At 37.9% G+C, this 8620-nt stretch overlaps 1 long non-coding RNA gene across 1 annotated transcript; it reads right to left on the bottom strand.

Annotated features, from left to right (window-relative positions):
* Positions 1-4792: 4792 nt before the first annotated feature.
* Positions 4793-5673, bottom strand: LOC125489360. The gene is made up of 2 exons (XR_007266917.1): positions 5393-5673; positions 4793-5146 (listed from the first exon to the last, which is right to left on the bottom strand). It is a non-coding gene; the product is annotated as an uncharacterized LOC125489360 (long non-coding RNA).
* Between the last annotated feature and the right edge of the window lie 2947 nt (positions 5674-8620).

The raw sequence follows: 8620 nt of genomic DNA, 5'->3' as shown, positions 1-8620 counted from the left end.
GTCACACTGCGCGGCTGTCCCATTTTAAAACACAGTAACAGCCATGAGACAAAATGTTCAGGAGAGCCAAAAAACGTTTTTGTACCTTCATTTCAATGCCCTGGTAAAACTATGATAGATATCTGAACAAATGTAAGCTTAAAAGAAGCGGCAGAACCTAGGCTTTATATACAATACTATTTCATTTAAATATGACTAAAATTGTTGCTGTAATGCACAAAAGAAAACACTTACTAGGTTTTATATGGTTTTCTCACCCTAAAACCGCCCTCACTGACCATTTCATAACCTAGTAAGGGCCATTATTGTGTCATTTAAGACAAGTTAAGTATATTGAAATTGCAATAATTGCGTAATAATTTCATTTTTTATATGTTTGGGATCCTTCACATATTATAAATCCAATTTTGCAGCACTTTTACACGACGGCACTATAAGTAATAGCTGAAATACGGGCATATTTTTATGTTTGTTTTTTTGTTTTATGTAAATGAATTAAATAGCCATATTCAGAAGGCTCCAACATGAAAATTATTTATGGCTGCCTTCAATTAGACAATATTTCCTAAATTTCTATCTAAAAATCAGTTTTATAACTTGTTTTTTTTTTGTTTATGCAAAATAGGGCTAGTAGAAAGGTTTTAACGAGAAAGGTCTCTATAGCTTTTACAAAGAAGACAAAATTTACTTATGTTCTACTTTTAATTCAACTCTCTAGGTTTCATTGGTGCAAAGATACAGGTTCTGAAATGTCTGATATTTTGTTCGAAAAAAGTGTTAGTAATAATGTATGCCATTTGTGACTTACTAAAATTAACGGACGAAAATTGTCCTTTGCTGACCATTTCAAAACCTAGTAAGCGCCATTGACCATTTTAAAACCTAGTAAGTCATTTTCACTTACTGTGTTTTAAAATGGTTGGTGGCTCTTACTATGTTTTGAAATGGTTTTCGTGGCATTTTTGATTTCGCAGGGTGGAGTTACTAGGTTTTTAGAAATTTTATTTTCGTTTCTAAGCGGTTTTTTGATATTCTGACAATGCAGTTTTGTGCGGAATCGCCTAAAATAATGTATAAATCAAAGACCCGTTTTTTTTTAAAGTTGGCGGTTACTGTGTTTTGAAATGGGACAGCCGTGCGGCTTTGCAATTTTATAAAATGGTAAGAATCATTTAAGTATAGAATAGAGCTTGTAAAAATATGTGAATTTTTATGATATTATATAACAAGCTTTATGTTAGATCCTGAATATCGTTTTGGAAAACTACAGTACGTTGCTTGTAACACCCAATCTTAGTTAGTTAGGTATCTAGTTCATCGAGGAACCTCGTCCAGTGAAGTTAGAACTACGAGTCATAAGGAGATTCTCCCGTAGTCTTTGGCTATTGCAGGCGCCTCTGTGCTGTTGCACAGCCGACAGTGCATCAAGTGCACCGTGCTAATAAAATAAATCTTGTAATAAGTTGATAAGTAAATTAATTACTTATAAACTATTTAATGAATGTGTTCCAAAATGTTTTCCAATAAGTTATATAAGTGTAAGTGTATACTATAATATACCCGTAGGTACTACGCACAAGCGGTCACTGATCACACTTTGATAAGTATCTGAAGTGGTGAATGTCGCTGAAACAGGGATCTTTATAAAAACCGTTATTGTAACTAATTTATTGTATACGTGTTCACTTTTGTGAATATTTTACGACAAACCCCATATCGATAAGGATATCCAATACACAAGCCCTTCCACAATCCCAGCCCCCCCCCCCTTCTACGGCTGATCTAGCGGAGCAATATCATTAGTACTTACCCACTAACGTACGAGGACCAAATCCCTAGAGCCAGCACCGGCAGGGCCCCACGCCTATCAACGAACAAACCCTTCATCACACTTTTAAAAAAAAAATGTAAAATTGTGCTTTCAGAATCATAAAATTAATCACCAAATTAAATTTCTGAGCGCCATGGCACCATCCGCCCCCCAAGAGATCATTATAATGGCGTGATATTTATGGTGTATTCAGTGTTAATTACAAATAATCAAAAAAAATATAGACATCATAATTTTATTTATTCTAGACGTAGGTACTTATTAAAATAAAATGTTTGAGCTTCACATACATAATAATTAATTATATTATGGCGTATGTAGTGAAGTGGCGGCCGCGCCCCTTCCGCTGCCGATCAACTAGTAGTCGGCAGTCGGCACACTGCCCATGCCGCTGCAAGCGAAGTGTTGCCGCATATACATGATGATGATGATGATGAGTGAACATTTTACTGTAGTTCCTGCTTCTGCCGAAGACTTTAGTGGTGGCGCGGACAATAAATTTTAATATCATGATAAGTATTATAATATACCTACATACGAGTATAGTACTTAATCTGTAAACGGCGGCGGCGGCGGCGCGGCGGCCACTTGCTGACGCAATCATCGAGTCCACATCGCATTTGTAATAGTTTACAACAAATATAATATTTACAACACTGCATAGTTTACTATTATTAATATTAAGTATAATAATATTACAGATCTGAAATACTTTTACTTATTATGTTACGGGTACAAGTATAAACTACCTATTGGAGGCCTTCACAACTACCTAACCGAAAGTTATTTTGTAAAGAATTGTTATTTATATAAAAGAACATATAATAATAATATACTTACCATGTCTGGATAAATGTATAAGTATATATAATATCATGGAAGTAGAAAAAAAGATCTTTTTTTCTACTTCCATGTATAATATTATATAAAAATGATTAATAAGTAAATAATTTTCGCCAGTTTTTATGATTACTTTTTGCAGAAATCTATGAAATAGAAATTAGTTAATTATTGCTATTTCATTTTTGTATTGTATTGTATTCTTTAATTACAGGTAAATATCAGACAATGATAATATACCTAATTATGTATAAAGTCTAAGTAACTAAGTATAAGTACCTACATAAAGTTTGAAAATTTTTAAGTAAAAGATAATGGCCAAATCTCTATGTCGCCATGACCCAGAGCAGCCATTGATGAAACACTTACTGATGTGTAGTCCATGCCCACGTATATCCTGGTAAAATTTTATTATTATGAGGCATGGGAGAAAGAAGATATAATCTCATGGTTTAGATTTTTTTACATATTTTTTCCTTATATAAAACACTTTTATGAATGAATTAAAATAGTTTTGGTTAGTGGCTGCTAACTTACGCAAATCGGGTCAGATTTGGCCATTCCCCTTTGTCCCCTATTATTTTTCAGATTATTTTCGAATTTTTCCAGGCTGTACACTTACTTAAATTTCTATAGTAAGTACTTACTGAGTATTTATTACCTTGCCCGAGATGGTAATCGCCTGCGACTCAGAAGGTCTCATACCTCACAACAAAAACTTACACTTAGGTACGCAGTGTTAAACAGATGTTCAGCGCTGTCCATGCACTGTCAAACGCCTTAATTTCTGTAAAATTTTGTTATAAACACTTGTTCTTGTTAAACAATATTTAAAGTTTTTGTGGTACTTAAAACAGATATAATGTCTATAATTATGTGCGGAACCCAGCACAAATATAAATCATCCTTTACTCAAATGTGTCTTACTTCTCCCGACATATTAAGTAAGTACTTAATTATACCTAAGCTATGTAGGTACTTATGTACTTTCACATTCTGGGGCGTAGGCGTAGCGTAGGTACTGAAATGGGTCAACTATATGCATATTTGTATTTGTACATAGAATATTATAACAACAGTGCTAAATCAATAAATGATGCACTAAAAACTAACATGCGTTTAAGTACTTACCTACATAGTTACCTCATTTACACAGAAAGCCGATACCCAGAATCAGTGCAGTCAAGCAACAAATTAGAGATTGCCAATACTACCTTAATACCAATGAGTTATTTGAATTTAAGTACAATATGTACTTACTTACTTATACCTTGTTTCACGACGAAAGACATCTGAAAGGACCCTTATTACATTCGAATAAGGGTAGTTTTTGTTTGTATCAGATGTCTTTCCCCGTGAAACAAGGACCATCGCTCTTACGATGAAGGAAAACATCGTGATGAAACCTGCATAATATCTAGATTTAGCACTTCTAAATTATGTGAACCCACCAACCCACAGTGGGCCATTGTGGGGCGAAATGTTCCAAGGCAGGCGACCCCGAAGGCAGTTTAGAATTTGGGGTTGGGGATATACACTAAGGTTCCATTCGAGAGAGCAGGTACTTACCCCCAAAGAGAATATTAGAATAAGTAGGTATTAGTTAGAGAGGAATATGAAAGTGAGTGCTAAGTATATTATGTTAAAATTATTGTAACTAACGATTTGGGTTTTTGTGTAGGTATGTACCTACTAGGGCATGCAGTACCGCAATACCAGTATCCCGTAATACCGGGATCCCGGACAAAATCCACGCTTTTTTCAATACCGGTATTGAAGTAATACCGGAATTGCTATAAATAAAGCCATTAAGATTTAGTTAGCGTTGTGTTCCTATATACTGTGAAAGCGCACTTGTTTCCAACCGTTTAACCTCCTGACGCCCAGCCGTTATTTTATTTTTTAGGACTATCTGCCCACGGTCCTCACACAAGGACTATTGCGTTTACCTAGCTTACTGCCCAGAAACTTAAACTTGAATAAATGTCGCAAAAATTATTATATAGTGTTCCTAGTAGTATGTACGGGTAATGCATTAAAAAAGGAACCAGTTTCAATAGGTTTAAATTCGAAAATCATTAGTCCTCATGTGAGGACCGTGGGCAGTTAAAAAAAGTTTAATTTATTGGTAGAAAATATATTTATAAGGTAATTTGTTAGAAATAACAAAACTAATGAAATAAGAACCACTTAGGAACACATTTAACACTTTAAATCAGTCTCATATAAGTTTAGAACTTATATTTATTCTAGATAAACTCACACTTATCAACTATTATAATTATTGGGATCAATATAGGAACAAAATAAGATAAAATGAAAGGCTCAGCTAGCAGCTCCTGGATATCATCATCACAAAATTCAAATTCTACGGGTTCATGGTGAGTCATTTATGTCGTCATGTCATCGTCCTCCGAGAGATCTATGTCCGACATAGCTAAATATGCTTCAATTTCTTGGATTTAGCATTATATTCTGTAAAAAAATACAAAAATAAGTATATCTAAAATTATAGTATAGTGGACTAAAAGTTTATGTAATTGAAGACCACGGTACTCAGACGAGTACTAATGTAAATGGATGATCATAGAATATTATTTAGAACCTTAATTGATAAAATATTAGCATTCGTCTCTTGCTAATATACTTAACAATAAGGTTTTATTAAAGTTATTTAATTAAATGATTAGATCACATAAGTAAAATGAGATTACAACTTACTTAGTCGACGGTGGCCCCGCCATGGTTCCGTTTTTTGACGTTTTTTCAATGAACGATTGATTATCCTCAGATGACACTTAAGACAGCTGTCAGTGATGGAATGTTAAATCCATTGATGCAATCCCAAAAAATAATGGCGGTAAATTCAAATATGGTTCAAACACAAAGTATTCGTCCTCGGAGAAGGACCGTGGGCATTTAGTCCAGAAAAAATATATTATAGCTTGGGCAGTAACAACTATACTCGTTAAGTACTCACAGAAGGACCGTGGGCATCAGGAGGTTAATGCAGTTTTCGGCTGAAATCTACTGTTGACCATGCGTAAACGGACACCGGATGTAAAAAAATAATTTATTCTAAAATTCACTAAAATTTCAACGCTTTAACCTCAATTCTCGTACATACAAATCTACAGTTCCCCAAAATTGATAATGCACATTGCACATAGAAATCTTCGTCATTGTTTGGCAACGGTCGTATTCCTGAGCGTTAGAAAACTATTATGTATTTAGAGTGGTTAATTGCATTTTCTTCATGAAATTTTAGTAGAATTATGTAATTGGTGCTAAAAGAGATAATTGATTTATCAGTAACGAAATTTGATTCGATAATTCATAATATTCCATAATATTAAAATTTACTTCGAAAATGTTACAGTAGGTACTTTTCAAGTGTCTTACTGAAGCTGATGTATGGTATGGATGAAAAAAGGTTTGAATAACACAAGGTTTATATTATAAGGAGAAATGGATTTCAAACACAGGTTTACATTAAAAATTTTGAATCTCAGTTCAAAAGTATTTACAGCGCTGATCATTCACAATAATATTACAATTACAAACTTGGTCTTTTGGGTGTGGCTTTATTGGCAAAGTGAAGTCTATCAATGTGATGTATATTTTATTCTTAAATGTGCCTCATAATATGGCATCGTCAAAAATAATTAAAGTTGAAATTAAATTCACATTTGAAAAAAATAACAACAACGATGTGTAATTGCAGCTCTTTATAATTCCACAAAAGTAATACTGATCTTGACCTTGAGACCCTTGACTGATCGGTGACAGCCACCGACCGCCCAAATTGTTTTCGATTATGTGTCACATGATATTGACTACTAATTCTTTCGAACAAGGATCAAAATGCAAGTGCTTTGTTTAAGGCTCTACGATTCAATGATTCGGGTGTTTCCGGGAATACGACAGTTTGCGAAGATTTGCATGCGCATTATTAATATGGCAGAACTGTACTACAAAATACAGAATATGATTGCATTTTCTTGTTTTATTTTGACGTATACGACCTTTAAACACAGTACAGCGCCACAAACTTATCTGTTCCGGTGAGAGCGAACTAAATTGATACATATCTCATTATTTACTAATGAATTATATATTGATATAGATTAGATGGTGGAGGAGCAAGGGGGAAGTTTGAAGGAAGAAACTGACCTGGCAGGAACGGTTGTCCGGCTGCGCAAATGCGTTTGACCTCTTCGATTTTCCACCCGGTCTTCTCCAGGTTGATGTGCTGATGTACCGGTGCGCGGCGTAGAGCTACGTGTGTTGTAGTACGCGGCGAATTGTGCTTCTATCGCGGATTGAGTGACGGGAGCGTAAGGTGCGTCGACCGACTCGAATCGCGGCGGTGGTAGAAGTGGACGAGGGTCGGTCGTTGAGGTGGCAGATGACAGCTAGTGTTCATCTACCTGCAGTTTCCATTAGGATAGGGAAGATGGGAAGGAGTTACAAGCATCTGTGTACCTGTCTGTCAGCTGTTTGTGTGTGTACCCACGAAGTTCCTTGACCCTATGCCCATGGCCCCAACATAAACCGCCCCCCAAAGAGCGTCTAGGCTCTTTAACGAGAAAGTAAAAACAAAATTTGAAAAAAAATATATAAGAAAGATGATTTTCCGAGGTGATTTTCCGCATGAAAAAAAAATAAATAAAGTAATGCCTACCTAAAAGTTATAAAACTAAATTACCTACCTAGTAAACCTAACAGCGCGGCTGGGGTGGGACCCACAAGCCAGCCTAATCCTGCAAAGTGGGAAGTCGACACAGCTTAGCCATCGAACGCAGGCATGTGCCAGAACCCGTCTTGAGTTTGACAACCCGCACGACCCCGTCGGGTCCAGGGTGCAGCTCGAGCACTCGCCCCTTGCGCCATTGTAGAGGTGGCAAGTGGTCCTCCTTAATCAAAACCAAGTCTCCCAACTGAAGGTTGGGGAGATCTTTGGTCCACTTGCCACGCTGCTGCAGAGTGTGCAAGTACTCCAGCTGCCACCTGCGCCACACGTGCTGAGCAATCTGCTGCACAAGCTGCCATCGCTTCAAGCGTGGCATTGGGATATCCTCGAAGCAGGGCTCGGGTGGCGCCACCAACGGTTGACCGATCAAAAAGTGCCCGGGGGTGAGCGCCTCCAAATCATTTGGGTCATTCGACAGAGCACACAACGGCCTCGAGTTAAGCACCGCCTCTACCCGACAGAACACGGTCATCAGCTCCTCCAAAGTGAGAATCCTATCCCCGATGGTTCGTTTCAGCAGCTGCTTCGCGAACTTCATTGCGGACTCCCATAACCCCCCCATGTGCGGACTATACGGTGGATTCATGTGCCACCTGACACCCTGACCAACCAGAGCAGCGTCTATGTCACTCTGCTTGCTCCGCAAGAAGGTTTCTACCTCCGATAGATGACGCCTAGCCCCCTGAAAGTTCTTCCCACAATCGGAATGGACATCCGACGCCATTCCCCTTCGCGACACAAACCGATGGAATGCTGCCAAGAACGCCTCGGTAGTGAGATCTGTGGTGACCTCTAAATGCATCGCCTTAGTGGCGAAGCAAACGAAGACACACAGATATGCCTTGTGGGACTTCGCATTTCGCAAAGTGGAGGCCTTTACTAGGAAAGGCCCCGCGAAATCAATGCCGACCTTCAGGAAGGGACGAATTTGGCCTACACGGTTGGGAGGTAAGTCACCCATGAGCGGCTGCAAAGGTCTAGCCTTCAGGCGGTGACACCGGTGACACATATGTATTCGGTGTCGAACCACACGACGCGCTGAAGGGATCCAGAACCTTTGGCTCAGCATCGAAATCAAGCATGCAGGTCCGGCGTGCATGTGAGTGACGTGGTGGTAGTCGACGATCAGATCGGTCAGACAATGCTTCGAAGGCAAAAGGATGGGATGCTTTGCAGAGAATGGCAAGCCGGAGTGC

Source organism: Plutella xylostella, chromosome 13 (assembly GCF_932276165.1).
Source record: "Plutella xylostella chromosome 13, ilPluXylo3.1, whole genome shotgun sequence".
In the NCBI taxonomy this organism is placed as follows: Eukaryota; Metazoa; Arthropoda; class Insecta; order Lepidoptera; family Plutellidae; genus Plutella; species Plutella xylostella.
The sequence above is the reverse complement of the archived record's forward strand: the minus strand, read 5'-3'. Positions and strand labels throughout refer to the sequence as shown.